The sequence below is a fragment of the Chenopodium album genome, chromosome 5 (genome assembly GCF_948465745.1).
Source record: "Chenopodium album chromosome 5, dcCheAlbu1.1, whole genome shotgun sequence".
In the NCBI taxonomy this organism is placed as follows: domain Eukaryota; kingdom Viridiplantae; phylum Streptophyta; class Magnoliopsida; order Caryophyllales; family Amaranthaceae; genus Chenopodium; species Chenopodium album.
In genome coordinates, this window is record NC_137838.1 from 75,803,192 (window position 1) to 75,820,291 (window position 17,100).

Below are 17,100 nucleotides of genomic sequence, written 5' to 3' on the forward strand. Positions count from 1 at the left end.
TTACTTGAGGGGTTCGGACAGGGTTACTCGAGTGGTTCACTCGGTCAAGGGTAGTAACTCGGTTAAGGATTACTCGGTCATGGGTTACTCGATTAGGGGTTACTCGGTCAAAGGTTACTTGAGGGTTTAGTTAGAGGTTACTCTAGTATGGGTTACTTGAAGGGTAGTTACTCGGTTAGGGGCTCGATCATGGATTACTTGGAGGGGGTACTTGGTTAGGGGCTCGATCATGGATTACTTGGAGGGGTTACTTGGTTAGGGGCTCAGTCATGGATTACTCAGTTAAGGGTAATTAACTTAAGTAACCCATAACCGAGTAACCCCGACAACTTGAGTAACCCCTAACCGAGGAGTAACTCAACTAACCCCTGCTGCATGGTACAGCAGGCCGCATACCAAAAATTGTGAATGACATAAATTACTGTACTACTTACTTCGTATATGATATTCCTTGATTTTTTGTATTTGGCCATTAATGTGAGTACAACAATTTATAATTTACTTGTTAATATAAATGAGTTTACTTTATTCCTTGAACAAATTTAAATTTTTCAATGGGATTAATATTATACTTTATAAATCGTGCATCGCACTGGCACTATGCTAGTTATTACGAATCTAACAAGACTACACTTGATATATTTTTTCCGTATAGATTATCGTATATTTAAGGTCAGATTTGACATTCAAATCAGATCAGATCAGACCAGATTAGATAAGATAAGCAAATATAAGGTGAACCAAACAAGCCCTAAGTTTGATCAACAAAGAAAAAAAAATGTTATGGCTTCAATTTTTGTGCCCAAACCTGTCCAAAATGGTCGGGTGGGGCCAAAAAAATAACTAAAATTGCACCCTCAAAACCGTCTGAACAAAAATAAATTTTTGAGTCAAAAAATTCTACCCAAAATCGGTCCAGGTCGAACTAATGAGAAGTAATCACCAAACTAAGTTTGATCAACAAAGAAAAAATAAAATGTTATGATGAGACAATTTTTTTTTTTTTTGGCGACTGTTATGGGACAATTTTTGGGCCGTGGTAATCAATATTCATCATGCTAATCTCTTGTTCAGCTTTTAATCATGTTAATCTCGGCTAAATTCTATATCGATTTTATAATTGTAGTCCTTTACCTCATTTATTGATTTACGTATATATATTTTTTTATCTATTTATTATCGGGGTTTATAATCATGAATTCATGATTCATGACATTATTGAGGTTTGGTAATCATGATTCATCATGACATTATTGGGGTTTATAATCACGATTCATGACATTATCGGGCTAACTTTGACCCGGGAATCCTACCAGGCTGCAATGCATGAATTCAATTCCCTCAGTGATTCCGTGAGTATATCCAAAAACTTTCCATTTAGTTTACAACATAACTGAAATGTATGTTCTTCCTTCATTTTTCTTTCAGAGAAAAGATTCATATATTGCTGAGGCCAACAAAAGGTAGAATTTCCTATTATTGTTATAAATTTTTTTTTTTTTCTTACTACCTCCGTTACAGGTTATGTGTAATGATTTGACATAAAGCAGAGAGGGAAAATGTCTAATCGTTGCACATAACATCTAACGGAGGTAATAGTTGATTTGATTTTGGTTTCAATTTAGGAATTCTGTGGAAAACAATGCCTGGCCTGAGAGAGCAAGTAGGAAATCAGCAAAACCAAGGAAATCAGCAAGATCAAGGAGAGACAGGGATTTTGACATGGATATATGGGATAAAGCTATGGGCATATTCATGATGTCTTTGAAACAAAAACATCTCAAGAATGATCCTAAATTCAATTTCAAATTTGTAAGATTTTTTTTTTTTTTTGCTACACATCAAATTGTTTTTTTAAATGAATTCAGTCTTAATTTTGTTTTGTATTTTGCTATTTATCAAAGAATTTGGAGACCTTCGATGCCGGATTGCATGAATTTGAGACTATTCTCAATGATGATGCAAGTAATTTTGCATAACATATTTAGTTGAGTTTTTATTTAGCTAAGTTGAGATGTCATATGTTGTATTATTTCAAATTTTTTCAGGACAGAGCTCCATATATTGGCGAGGCCATGGGAATCTACCTGGATAAATGTGCCAAGAATTTGAAAATATTTAGAGAGGGAATTTATTTTTGATTTGGTTTGATTTCTTAGTTTTTCTTCACTTTGAATCTTGTAGACTTTGTAGCTCAAAACTGTCAAAAGGCTTTAAATTCTGTTTAGTCTTTGTGTGCGTGTGTGTGGGTGCTCGTTGTTTAGATATGCTGGTTGTTTAGATCTTTAACAAGTTGCTGCCATCCTTTATATCGCGTTGTGTCTACTTCTCAATTCCGCCATAGTTGTGATCCTACTAGTGTTTATCTTTGTCCAACCCGATTCTGTGGTTGCAAAATATTATTTCTTGGATATGTAATGTGGATATGCACTGATTCAGCTGTCTACACGAGACATTGTCATATAGTTTGAAGTATTGCATAGAATGTCCTTTTCGAGCTTTATAAGTGTTTGAAGATCAATCCCGAAACTAATGCTCTTCTGCAGTATAGTGGAAGCAAATTCCACATTTCTCTCCTTTTCATCTTTTCAGGCAGGTTTCAAGTGATAGAAGCTATTCATGTCTCGGGATTTTGCTAGTTTTTGTAGGTGTCATATCTATAATAACATATACAAAAGTCTGGTTTTAATTGGGGGATTTGGAGTTTGATTTGGCTAATTCTGGTTAGAATCAGTTCGATCTGAGGCAACGTAGATTTTCTGGTTTGGTGTTCGAATTATGTTTTTGGTGTTGAATTTACATGTTTTGAATTTTGATGGGTTTTAGTGTTTGCTGATCTATTCATCTTAATTTAACTGCTTGTGTTGTTTCACTGTTCTCGAGCCCTGTGATGTAGAATTCACTTAAGCTGATGAAAATTTTGAATGTGTTTTGTTGCTGAAAAGTATGAATTTAGAATTGTGATTGTTGAATGAATTTTAGCTGTTATTACTTATGCGTTCCTTTAATCCAATAGTATCTTTTATATGGTTAGTATTATACTGGTTGCTTGGGTACTATGAACAATAAGAATTCAGGATATATTAGAATGTCATGTTATTGTGAAATGTCAACCTGCTGTTGCTACTTACTTAATCAGGTTCTGCTCTACTTGTTTATTTCATTCAAAGTTCTTTTGTACTCCTGTTGTATTATGTAATTGTAAGACTGAAATTCGAGGCATTTTATGTCTGAAATATCGAGTGTGCCTGCACCTTGTCATGAATAGCTGTTTGTATTTGTGTTGTCATGAATAGCTGTTTGTATGTCCTTTGCTAGAACTATTAGTTTGAGTTCTTGAATTGATGTGAGCTTACGCTATTGTCTGAAATTATTAGTTTGAGTTCTTGACTTGATGTGAGCTTACGCTTTGCCTGGAACTATTAGTTTGAGTTCTTGACTTGATGTGAGCTTACACTATTGTCTGGAACTATTAGTTAGAGTTCTGAAATGATGTGATCGTATACTATTGTCTGGAACTGCAACTGTTAGTTTGAGTTCTTGAATTGATGTGATTTATTTCAAAAATGAACAAAATGAAATATCAAATTAAGGTTAGAAGTAGAGTTTACTATGTAAAGTATGGTTGAAAGTTTTTTCTGAAAATTTCATGTAAATTTACACAAGTTCATTCAGCTTTTTCTGGTTTATCGTGGGAGTTGTAGCTAATCGAGTACTCTTGTTTGATTATTAGATTGTTGAACATGTTAATACTACTCTGTGAATCACCCGGTATTTTGTTCTCCTTATTGTTGAGTATGATTGCTATAAATGAATCACCCGGTATTTTGTTCTCCTTATGCAAGGCTGCTATGTATGCATTGCTTGTGAAGGAGGAGCTGGAGTACTGGCCAGAACTGAGTACACGGCAGAGGAGTTGGTTAACCATACCTGAAGCTCTAGATTGTTGCTGGCACCCATGGATGCGACAGGCCCTTGAAGAAGGTTTCATGAAGTGGCATGCAAGTAGGACAAGAAGCAGCGAGTAAGAAAATGATGTATTGCCGCACAGAAACTGAGGGATTGGTTCAAGAGATAGAACTATGTAGCCAAGACAGCTTCTGCCTTCTTGTTTCCTCGCTTCTGGAAGTTGAGTTGCGAAAGATGGTAATTGGTGTGCTTCTTGTAGGGTTTTGACATGGTTGTTTAGATTTCATTCTCAGGATTTCTTTAGGCGTTTTTGTCTCTGAGAAGAGGTTGTTTTTCATCATCTTCTTTTTTCATTTTTGGCTCAACTGATCTCTTTGACTTGTTTAAAATTACAGGGAAAAGGCATGCATTTGAGCTCTCCCAACTGTTTTTAGAACTGTCTTCTGATTTCCATGAGAAACTGTACATTGTGAAAAAACTATGGAGATTATACACAACTAATTGTTCTCCTTTTTGTGACTTGTTTGTTTATCACATTGATAATGACTTGATTATGCTTTGCAGATGATTTTTCCACCATATTTTATTAATCTTTCTACTTATTGTAGCAACAACGTTTAAGGATACTATCGGTAGAAAAGAATGGGTATCTAATGCAAAGTACTATACTTTGATAACAAACTTTTTGGAAAGTTGTAGCTTTTTGAAAAGTGATTACCACTAGCCTTATTTAAAGATGACACCGGGTCGTATTGGGTCGTATTTTGTACCAAACCCACGTGCTTTGGGGTTAGTTAGGCCTAGCATATGGCTCGGCCAACGAGTTTTGTGTTGTGATGTGGTGGGTCAAAGTTTTCAAAAGGTTGATCCATGCACGGCTTAGGCTCACTTGCCATTGTGTCGAGCGTGCGTGTTTAAGCACAATTGCATTATTTTTAGCATGCTTTGTCGTGTCGGACCCGGTTATGTCATGTCTTGTCGTGCTTCTTCCAAATAAGGACAGCTCACACGCATAGGCCCGACCTATTGCCATTTTTAGCCTTATTATGCGGGTATATAATGCGAAGCACTGCTATTTTTGCAAATAAAGAATAGTTTTGTAGAAAAAAAATATAGATAAGTAAGAAATTGAAAAAAGAACCTAAAATATAATTTACGGAAAAAAAAAAATTCAGAAATTACAAAAAAGAATTTTAATTAAAATATACTTTGAAAAGTCAAAGGTTACGTGACATGGGGCCTAATCCGTTTTACTTAAAACAACTAAACTGAACTGATTGGGGCTGAATTGAATTGAGCTAAAATGAATTGTTTATGAGAGAAAGAAATTAGGAGCTGAACTAAACTGATTGGAGCTAAGCGGAATTGAAATTAAGCTGAACAAAACAGGCCTATAGTTCATTCAATCACCCTAGTCAATACTTAGAGTGTGTTTAAATTCACCTGATTTTTACTGATTTGAACTTATCTTAACTTACTTTAACTAATCTCAACTTATTAGATCTTATTAAAACTTATTTTAGTTGTAATTAATATTTAAGCAACCCTTATCAGAATTTATTAAACCTGAACTGAACTATTAAACTTAATTGAACTTATTTAACCTAAAATAAGTGAAAATAAGGTAAACAAAATGGACCTCGATGCAAAATTAACTCTAATTTACAAAATACTTTATGGTTCGCATATTGGAGAATTACTTCCTCTATAATGTTCAGTTGCAAGACTGCAACGTTTTTTTTATGCATAATTTTAAGGTCATAAATGTGAACTCGACCCAAATTACTAGGATACTTGATTTATATTACAATCTAGCCACAAAGTGTAATCTACGGCAATTAAAGATGTACTATTTGGAAATATGGAATTATTCAAAATAAATAAATAAATAAATAAAAGAAGAGTGCTATATGGAAGTAGAGTTACTTGATTTTATTGTAAAATCCAACCACAAAGTATAATAAATTAATTATGTCGATTTGCAAGTGGTACTACTGCTACATAATACATGCGGGGCCATTGCACGTTATTATTATAGTACTTGTAAATATTCCAAAAAAATTCATCAAATGTAACGTCACAAACCTTCCATTCCACACGTAAGAATAAAAACGTAAACATCCTACTCCTTGAATATGTGTGTGTAAGGTCTCCTAAGTTCCTATACATTAGATTTTTGTCACCCCGAACTTACAAATAATTGAGCGTGGGTAACAATCACCTAGTATATGCATGATAAAGTTTCGATGGGTGATATTATTTTTATGAAAAAAAAAAACAATAATTGACTCGTATTCAACACGTTATGTTATGAAAGATGACATTTTTCAATAAAATATGTCGTGTAAAAGAGATTTTTGTGAAAACACTGTTTCAAAGGAAATTATTTTTTGTCTCGGCTATAATAATTGTCTTTGCCTATTAGATTGGACTCAGAGGTCTTGGTTAGGAGGTGAGGTGTGGTTATACGAAGTTAGAGCTTGTTTCTTTACCCTCTTATAGGGCATGCCTCTACTCCTAGAGTTCATTAAAAATAATTGAAATTAATTTTCAATAATGATTTAAAATTTTTAAAAGTTATAAAATATGCATTGAATATTGTATATATTTAACAAATTCTAATCAATTAAGCAAAACTCACAATAATAATTAACAAGAAACCCTGTATCGTGTAGCGCCTTATCGTCAGAGGTCCCAATAATATAAAAATTATACCCCATAATGAAAAGAAAGAAGTGGGGGATACACAATCAATGCCCTTGAATGTGGGTTACCTAACCCAAGTAGACAACAATAATATGTACCCAAAGGAAAAAAAAGAAAAAAAAGGTACTAAAATACAAGGAAAGAGCTTTTAACTATTTTGAGAGGGACAAGAGTAAGTGATGTAGTGCCAAGCTTCAAAGGACCTACCCTACTTTCCCAACTAGCTCACTTTAGTACATCAACTTGAAGCCAATTGAGCTTTATTTGCTTACTAGTTAATTGTACGGATCATGTAAAAATAAGCAAGTTGAAATCTAAGGGTGCAAATAATCAATACTCATGAAAAATGGCATTGAATATGTATTTAATTTTGATGATAGGATAACTATAACTTTGGTTGTCAAGTTTCATTAGCATTTATAATACTGAACAGTAATAATGGGAACTTAAATAATGGTATCAAGTTATTTGATACTCGTACCAAATATACATTTTCAATTTTATACTAAAGTTTTGTTCTCTTTATCTTAAACAAGATGTTATGACCGGTCGGTTTGATTTAAAAATATGATCAATTGATCTAGCTTAGTGCATGGTATTGGCTTAACTTATGTCCTAATTTGATTGAACTTTTGTTTATATTTGTATGAAAATATATAAGATAAAATCTCAAGTAGCCACTTGTCACATTCATCTTAATATATACTCTGTACTTGTTTTTTTAGAATCTTTTACCAAAATGATTACTTTACCATAACTATTTACCAAAATCTTCTCTCTCTTAAACTCTAGCCTCCATTATTAATTTTGAAGGAGCTTCCATCGAATTTCACTGGTGGAAAGCCCCAATCTTTATTTTCCTTTAAGCTTTTTGTTTCTAAGGTTACAATAATAATGTCTCCCTCGAAAGAAAGGGTCTATTTCCTTCGAAAGACAAGGTTTTTTTTTATCTCCTTCGAAAGAAAAGGTTTTTCGAACTCCTTCGGAAGACAAGGTTTTATTTGGGTTTTTTTTATTGATTATGGCTCGAATTCGGGTTACGGAATCAGCACAAGAATTAACTTTCTCACAAAATTGCGAAGCAACGATGGATCCACTCAAAAAGTTGTATGAGACAACGAATCGAGAATGTGTCGAATTTTTATATTTATGTATTTGGATTCTTAGCCCTTCCTCGATTAATTCTTGTTTGATTTTGATAAATTCGTTTTCATTATCGTTAATTGTCAATTGTAGATGCCGTATAGCTTTATTTAATGAAATTTAATGTCCTTTAGGACTTTTTTCAAAAAAAAAAAAAAAAATATTTACCAAAACGGCTACTTATCAATATTAATTCCAAAACTAGCTAATTTATTAACTTGGAAAAAAATTATTTATTTCTTATTTTCCTTTGAATTAGTTTGGTTCACTTTATGAGGGTTTTTTTTAAAGATTTTTTTTATTATTTTTTATTTGGGGGAAATTCTAATGCTATAGTTTAAGATATCCAATGATGAGAGGGTAACTAGCTTGTTTTTCTAGGGTGTGTTTTTGTAATTTGTTTTGTTTTTTTTTTTTTTTTTAAATTCTCTGTTAGTGTGTTTTTCTTTGGTTAGGGGTTCTCCCCTCTTTTGCACCCAAAAAAAAAATCCATTAATTTGAAAAATAACATTCAACAGTATATATTTGCAACAATTCTCTGGAGACTCTACTTTGTTAAGAGGTGCAAGCATCAACATTTAAAAAAAAATTATTAGAAAAAAAAAACTCAATGTTCCAAATTTCCAATTAACAAAATAAATAAATAAATAAAAAACAATTGAGAACATATTCATTGTTTACCATTATATATCACATAAAAATGTGTAAATTTTATTTATTATACACGTTGAACTAAAAAACATTCAAATTAGTTGACATTATACAAAAGTATACAATTAATAGGCATGAAAAAAATGAACAATACCTTAAAAACCTCATCGCTATATAAATTTGCGGTAGTGTTGAATTGTTGATAGAACAATACTATTTGAAATTCCAAATTTAAATGATACGATCTAGACAAAAAAAAAATAGTATATTTGTACTCCGTATATCGTTAAAATTTCCAACTTATAAAAAAAAATACTAAAACCAAAATTATAATAAAACCAAAAAAAAAAAAAAATCAATAAAGTGAACGACCTTGAACAAAATTGGTTCAAAAGAAAAAAGGAATAGCTAGTTTTGGAATTAAAATTCATAATTAGCCATTTTGGTAAAAGATCCTTTTTTTCAATTACATAATGTACATATGAGCAAATTTTACTCCGTATTAAATATCTAAATATTTGTCAATAAACACTCAAATATATTTTATCAATAAATAAATAAATAAATAAACACTCAAATATAAATATTTTGAAAATGTGAGTTAAAGGATATAACAAATTGAGACAAGACAAGAGAAATGTAATCTAGAAGGCCTACCTTTCCCAATATTATCGTTACATTGCTATTTTTTGTTTTTTTTTTTTTGTTTTTGATTCTATTTTTATGGAAATCTAGCTCGCTAGGTGGGGAGAATAATGCATCTAGATGATCAATCTTAATCTCAAGTTCAAGCTAGTTGAGAGTAGTTTGAGACAACATTCATGCATCTAAACAACCCCAATGAAAAAAGCTGCTACTCATATTGTTGTACTAAAATACAAATAAATAATAGAGTATGTAGAAAGGAAACTTTTTGCACGAACACTTTGCAACAAACAACAAGAAACAAAAGAAATAAATATGAATTATATTCTTTCTCTATTTCTCAATTACATCATTTTCATTATTATCTAATTACAGTACTAATTTGATTATTACCTTTTATTACTATTTGTATGTTATCATTTTGATTATTATCAAATTACTTAGAGGTCGTTTGGTTCGCACGAGGTAATCGGAATGGAATGAACAAAGGGAAAGACAAGGAATGGAATGAAAATCCCCCAATTTTGGGGTGTTGTTTGTTTTGAATAACAAAGGAATGGAATGAATGGAAAGCCACCAGTCCAACCACCACACCACTACCACTCGCCTTCACTTTCAACCATTTTTAGCCACCACCCAGCCACTCCACCCACTCGCTGCACCTCCTCCACAACTCCCCCCCTTCGCCACGCCACCACCACCCCTCGTCGCGTTGCCTCGACCTCTCGTCCACCGAAAAACCCTAACCCATATCTCCCTTGACCCCGAAAAAACCACCCGCTAGGGTTTCGAGAGTGGTGGGAGGGCTGGGCGCCGAATTTCGGGGTCAAGGGAGATCGGAGTTAGGGTTTTTCGGGGCTATGGGTGGTTATTTTGGGGGAGGGCGGCGGTGGTCGGGGGAGGGTCGGCGGTGGTCGGAGGAGGGGCGGCGGTGGTAAGGGTAGGGGCAGCGGTGGTCTGGGCTGTTTTCCGGTGGTGATGTGGTGGTGTGAAGGTGGTGATGTGAAGGTGGGTAGGGAATGGAATGGAAATACCTAGAGGGGTGGGGAATGAAGTTAGAGGGATTTGGGGGAATGAATGGGGTAAAGGGAATGGGAAAAATGGGCTAACAAACAACAACAAAGGGAATGGGGGCAGTTGATTCCCATTCCCTTTGATGATTAACCCCAACCAAACGGCCCCTTAATTTATTATTACCTTTTATTACTATTCGTATGTTATTATTATTTATATATAATGTTATAAAGAGTATATCAAAAATGTCACTTTTAATTTTCTATTAGATAGCTAAAGTATTGTTTAACTAATGAGTAATGATCAAAGTTGTGCGCTGGTTAATATAAAAGTTTAATTGTGCTGATGTTATTTAATCGATATACTACCTCCGTTTTTGAACGTTAGACTCGCTTACTATTCATGTGGTCAAAATAAAATAACTTTGACCGCATATACGTTATGATTTATATAATACAAATAAATTAACATGAACAATCTTATTAGATTCCTCTTATTATAAAATTTTCAAATATCAACTTTTTATAATTTTCACTTATAAATAGGCGAAAATATTCATGATCAAAGATGTTTATTGGAGACCGCGCAAATGCAAAGTGAGTCGAACTTTCATGAACGGAGGGAGTATATAATTAAGTGAGATCATATCACTATTAACTTGTGCAGATCATATATATTAAAATAACCCTTTATTACATAACTAAACCCACTACAATAGTTGGGTAGCCATTATATTTCAAACCATGATTATTTCAAAAGTATGTGCTTATTAGGTCATAATGAAAATGAGTACAGTATATACATAGGGAAACAAAAGAAAAGTAAGTAGCGTAGTGTAGGCGTTGAAATTGATCCCACCATTTATCCATATACCAAACAAATGATTTAAACTCATCTTTATGGTTACATCTTTTAGACTCTTTGCCGGCTGGTACACAAGAATAGGTCGACAAAGCTCTATCATTATGGACATTCTAAGGATTCATTTCTTTCTTGATGGGTTAGGTTCGATTATTAGAACGAACACTAGTCGAGCTTTGTTATGACAATGTATTTACTTCGTGTCTAATCTAACTTAAATTAATCCTTGTTCAGCATGATCGTGATGATAAATTAAAGATATGGATTGGAATATATTAAAATAAATAATCAAATTATTATGAAATGTGCTAGACACGTGATTTTTTTTGTTTTGAGGAAATTTGTACCTACTCGATTAACTAAAAGAAAACTCGGGTTATAAATTAAAGATTAGGGCTATATCTACTTGGTTATCCTTTTTTTTTTCATACATAAATTTCTTTCGAACAATTAATATATAAGCTCGCAAAATAAATTCAAGACAATATTTTAGGTGTATTTTCATAGTTTTGAAGAAGACACAAGCTAATAACACTCAAATACTCAACATCTATTTATGGCTTAGTGGTCTATTTGATATATCCTTTTGAACAACATACATTATTGTCTATGAGTTTTAAACTATTGACTACTTCGCAGTAATTAATTAATTAATCCTAAAATTTCACATATAAATCCATAGCATAAGAAAAGAAAATAAGATCAATAATTGTAGGACAAAATCATGTCTTAGAGATCGTGAAAAGACAAAGAGTTATTAGTAAGAACTAGAACGACTACAAAGATGTTGAGCTAATGTAATATTTGCGTGAACTTAGTGATCAAAATGAAATTTCAAATACATTACACCATGAAAAATATGTGTGAACTAAACTTAGTGATACATACTCCATTGATATTTTGATGAACTATGCATGATATTTCTTGCACGTGCGTTGAATAATGAGACTTCTAAAGCAGATTAATTTGACTAAATTTTTAGATTACTTTTTAAATACTTGATTAACTCTTTTGGACTAAATATAAAGACGGCCGTATATTATTAATTACCATGAGCATAAGAAAACTCCATGATTCTTCACAGTTGTCCAATTGTCAATTCAATTGAAAATGAGGGACATACATGATATGATTTCATATTTCGTAAATAGCTTTATTATACTTCGTATATAATAACTATGTCATTTTTATACGAATAATAAAGTTTAAATGATCGATTTAACAATAAGAAGTTAAATAATTGTCGGCCTTATATATATTTATAGATAAACTTTATAGATAATACTCCGTAATTCTTAGAGCATCTCATTAATAATTTCACTATGTATAAACATTACTAGCTAATGTTTTCTTAGAGCATCTCATTAATCATTTCACTACCCAAAGTATGAACATTACTAGCTAATGTTTAGGAATTCTAGTACGGAGTCATTGGCAATTCAAATGAGAATTATAAAGAAAATTTTAATACAATCAAAACGACTCCTAGAAAATTGCCTTTAAATTCTATTATTTTATGAATATAATATTCATTAATACTTCCTCATCATGCCAAATAAAACCATCAAGGGTTGTCATAAATGAAATTAAAACATACAATAAAGTTAAATTGTTTATACATACAATAATGTTAAATTAAAATAAATCTTTGGCAACACATCATTAATTTTTAAGTTATTATTGTAAATTTGTAAAATTAAGATGACAATTATTCTCCATCGTAATTTCTAATTAAATTGCAATAATCCACATAAAATAAATAATAATTTCATAGATTGATGATAATTAACACGAGTAACAATTAAACAAACAAATTAAAATGACCTAAACTAAAAGGCTTAGTTAGCTAGTTAATTAGACAAATCAAATACAACAATTGAAGCATGGCTTTTTTTTTCATTTATATAAGATTTTGGGTAAAAGATTTTTCCAATACATGACTTACTATACTACAAATCTACAAATTTCTTAAAAACTAACATCAATTATTGCTTCGAAAAAAACCTTTCACCCATCTATCAGCGCGTGCACTTACCAAATTTACAACTCTGAAAACCATGCATCCAATCCATATTATCAAGAACAAGTCCACAATTCCCCAATGATGAAGCAATGATGGACTATTGACCATCATCACCCATAAAAGCTCGAAGATCCGATCCTCCATAACAACCATAAAGTTCAACATCATCAACGACATTGAAGTGATTCCCAAAGTAATCAAAGCTCATAAGATGATGATCGGACGGTCCGAAACAAGCAGAGAAATTATTAACAACCTCATCCTCTTGATGATCATCTTGTTGATTACAATTGACCTCATTACTTTGATCATCCGTACTATTATTACCACCATCGGTAGAATCATCATTAGTAGCCGCCGGACCTACCACTTCACTTTCATGGTCTATAGGCCATTCCACCACAGCGTCGCGGCCGGTCAGCCCTTGTACTAGGGCTCGAAACTCGGCCGCGGCGACTTGGAACTTCATAGGGTTAGAAATATGAACCACTTTCAGTGGCCTATTGTTGTTCAACATCATAAGGTTGTTGTTGTTGTTGTTGTTGTTGTTGTTGATGTTGTTCTTGTTTCTAGATTTTGTTGATGATTTTTTGGTGGGTTTATTTTTGAGCACAACATGTTTGTTGCTAAGTTTGTGGGGTGGTTTGGAGAGGTGAAAACTAGGGTTTTGGCTAACATCAGACATTTTTTTTTCTTTTGAGGAAATAAAAAATAAAAAAATTTGGGAGAGATTTGAAGAATGAAGAGACTATTATATATAATAATAGAAAAAAAAAATGTGGTAGGAAAACAAGATGATATTTATAGGGTGTCGGTGGGGTTGTAATAATAACAAGACTTTTTGGATTGGATGAGGAAATTAAAGATAAGAAATGATATAAAGACAAGTAGAAGAAAGAAATGAAGGGAATTAAGTGGCCTTATGAGAGTGAGATAAATTGAGCCCCATCCATCTTCACTCTCTCTCTTCTACTCCAACTCTTATCTTTCAAACTTACATCTACTCACCATACCTAGCGCGTAAGGATACTCTTTATGTTTAACCTTATGCATAATAAATCAACACGGTGTGACCATATTGATTTATAAGAGTAATTTGTATTTATTGGTATGTTTGTATGTGCAACATTATTTATTTATAATTGTGATCTCATTGTATCCTTAAAAGTAACCCTGTTAGGAGTGTCCATAATTCGAATTAAAATCGAAATTCAATCCAAACCGAATTATTAATTAATTCGGATCGGATTGATGAGAATTTAAAAAAAAAAAAAATCGGACTTTTGGATTGGATTGGATTTACCTTAATTGAATCCAAACAAAACCGAAAACCAAAATTTTAGAATCAAGCATGTATAATATGGAAGTTGTTAAGTCTTAAACTGATGAAAGTTGCTGCTTGTCATTGATATTTAGTGCATGAGTAATTGTTGTAATGGATTAATGGTGTGCCTTTTAATTGTACTATTTATTTTAAACAATTTATTATGACTTGATGTTAAACAATTTATGTTAATCATAACTATTTTAAAGATTTGTATTAATCTTAAGATTTGGACAAAATGTTATCTTTATGATTGCATTTTTATTTTTATATTATCGTACTAGCTAGTCTATTAGACGGTATAAATTAACAACGTATTTTAATTAGGAGTTTTTGATCGGAACCAAATGACCGAACTGTAAATCGGATTGAATTGGATCGAATTGGATTAGAAGAGTAATTCGGATCAAATCCGGTTGAAAAATTGATGAAATCCGATTTATATTTTGAATCGGATTAGATTTGACCTAAGTCCAAACTGAAAAACGAACGGACACCCCTAACCGACGCACACTACACGAGTAATATCAATTAATAAAAAAAATTAAAATAATAAGTAACCCTGTTTGTTTATTATATTCGAGTAATCTTTTGTTTTATGTCCTTTGATTACTAACTAAAATAAAACTTCATCTTTTTCACCAAATACCACTATGTTTTCACTTAATTCACTGTATGCCGTCGAAAACTTTTGAATTCACCATATACCATTCAAATTTAAAAATTTGTCACAACATACCATAATTGACTAACGAATGTTAATTTAACACCGTAAGTCATTAAGGCTAATAATGCCACCTGGCAACATTTAACTAGTTCCCTTTTTAAATTATTATTTAATTTATAAGTAATTATTTAATTAATTATCATAAAAAAATTTATAAAAATTAAAATTAAAAAAAAAAACCAACCACCCAAAGGCATGCATGACAGCCCAGCCACCACCCTGTCCCGACAACCCCGGCCCGACGGTACGGGATCCGACCAGAACCCTGGCGCCGGTACACCAGAACCCCTGCGCCGACGTGGAATCCGACCAGAACCCCGCCGACGCTCTCTTTCCCTTGAACCACCGTTCCTGAACCCTAAAAACCCCTAACTCCCTCGAAAAACCCTCCCCTAACCACCGGCCGGCTCCCAAACCCCTCTTCCCCTGTGTCGGCGAACCCTAATTCCTCTCCCTCTGTTGTCGCCGCCTTGTTTAATTACTTGAAAATAACCACCCCAAAATCGAAACACAAGATTTTGGTTTTAAGGTTTCAAGGTGGTGATTCAGGGGACGAGGAGGGTGGAGATGGAAGGGGTAGGGGTATGGGTATGGGCGAATTAGGTTTTTCGACGTTTGAAAAGGGATTTGGACGGTCGGCGGGTCGGGATGCGATGGAGGCTTTTTGAGGGAGAGGGGGGGTTTTTTATTGAGAGGATGGTGATTTAGGGGAAGAGGAAGACGTCGATGGGAGGTTCGAGGTTATGATGGCACCGACACAAGGTTTAGGGAGGGAAGTACCGGCGTGGGGAGGCTGGTGGGTGGCTGGGTTGCAATGTGATGATTGGCTGAGGTTTTTTTTTAATAAATAACTAATTTTTTTAAAAAAAATTAAATAATCCATCATATGCTGCCACATGGCATAATTAACCTTAATGTGTAACAGAGTCAACATCCGTTAGTCATTTGGGTTTTTGGTGGCATTTTTCTTAAACTCAGTGGTATATGGTGAATTTAAAAGTTTTTTATGGTATATGGTGAATTAAGTGAAAACTCAGTAGTATATGGTGAAAAATCTGATAAAACTTCACTTATTTATAAAGTAACCCCGTTTTCCCATTGGATTAACTCCACATCCCACAAGTAACATCGTTTGCTTATTGCAATAATATTTGTCACCATTCACTACTAGAAAACACCTTAATTGCGACGGAAAAAGTTCGTCGTAAACTATGTAAATTCCGTCGTAAAGTTGGTTTACGACGGAATTCCGTCGTAAATGGTTGTCGGAAAACCCTTTGTAGGAAAATGGCCATTTTACGACGGAAATTCCGTCGTAAACCAACTTTACGACGGAAATAATATCGTCGGACTTGGAATTGGCCTTCGATGAAGTTCTGTCGCAAAGTTGCGACGGAAAAAGTTCCGTCGCAAAGCTACATTACGACGGAAAATTCCCTCGCAACATATAATTTGCGACGGAATTTTCCCTCGCAAAATATAATTTGCGACGGAATTTTCCCTCGCAAAATATGATTTGCGACGGAATTTTCCGTCGCAAAATATAATTTACGACGGAATTTTCCGTCGCAATGTATATTTGTACGATGGAAAATTCCGTCGTAAATCATATTTTGCGAGGGAAAATTCCGTCGCAAATCATATTTTGCGAGGGAAAATTCCGTCGCAAATATGTAACTTACGACAAAATATTCCGTCGCAAATTGTATTTCCAGCCCAAAACAAATTTTTGTAATTTTCTGCATTTTCAAACCTGAATTTTTTTAATGATAAATCGACAAAAAAAAAATATTGAGTCCTAAAATTGTTGTTTTTAAAAAATTAATTACCGACCTACGAAATTAGGGTTATGTACATATATATATAATAATTATGTCCTAGTACAAAAGATAGTCCACATTTTGGTATCTATACCAAACAAAAGCTAGGTTAGAGTGATTCTATGCTAGACTAAAGCTAAGCTACGCAATCGCCTGGAAACCCTGGCCTGCTCCACCACCACCCGGGTCGTTCCTAGGGTCTCGATGCTGAGGATGAATGGTGGAACATGAGTCGTTGTTGTTGAGACGACTCATCATCTCATCGAAACTCTCCTTG

General features: G+C 33.3%; 1 long non-coding RNA gene across 1 annotated transcript; it reads left to right on the forward strand.

Moving 5' to 3' along the window:
* Positions 1-1,461: 1,461 nt before the first annotated feature.
* Positions 1,462-4,345, forward strand: LOC145631105 (uncharacterized). Its single transcript, XR_014112343.1, has 2 exons — positions 1,462-1,812; positions 3,846-4,345. It is a non-coding gene; the product is annotated as an uncharacterized LOC145631105 (long non-coding RNA).
* The last annotated feature ends 12,755 nt before the right edge of the window (positions 4,346-17,100 follow it).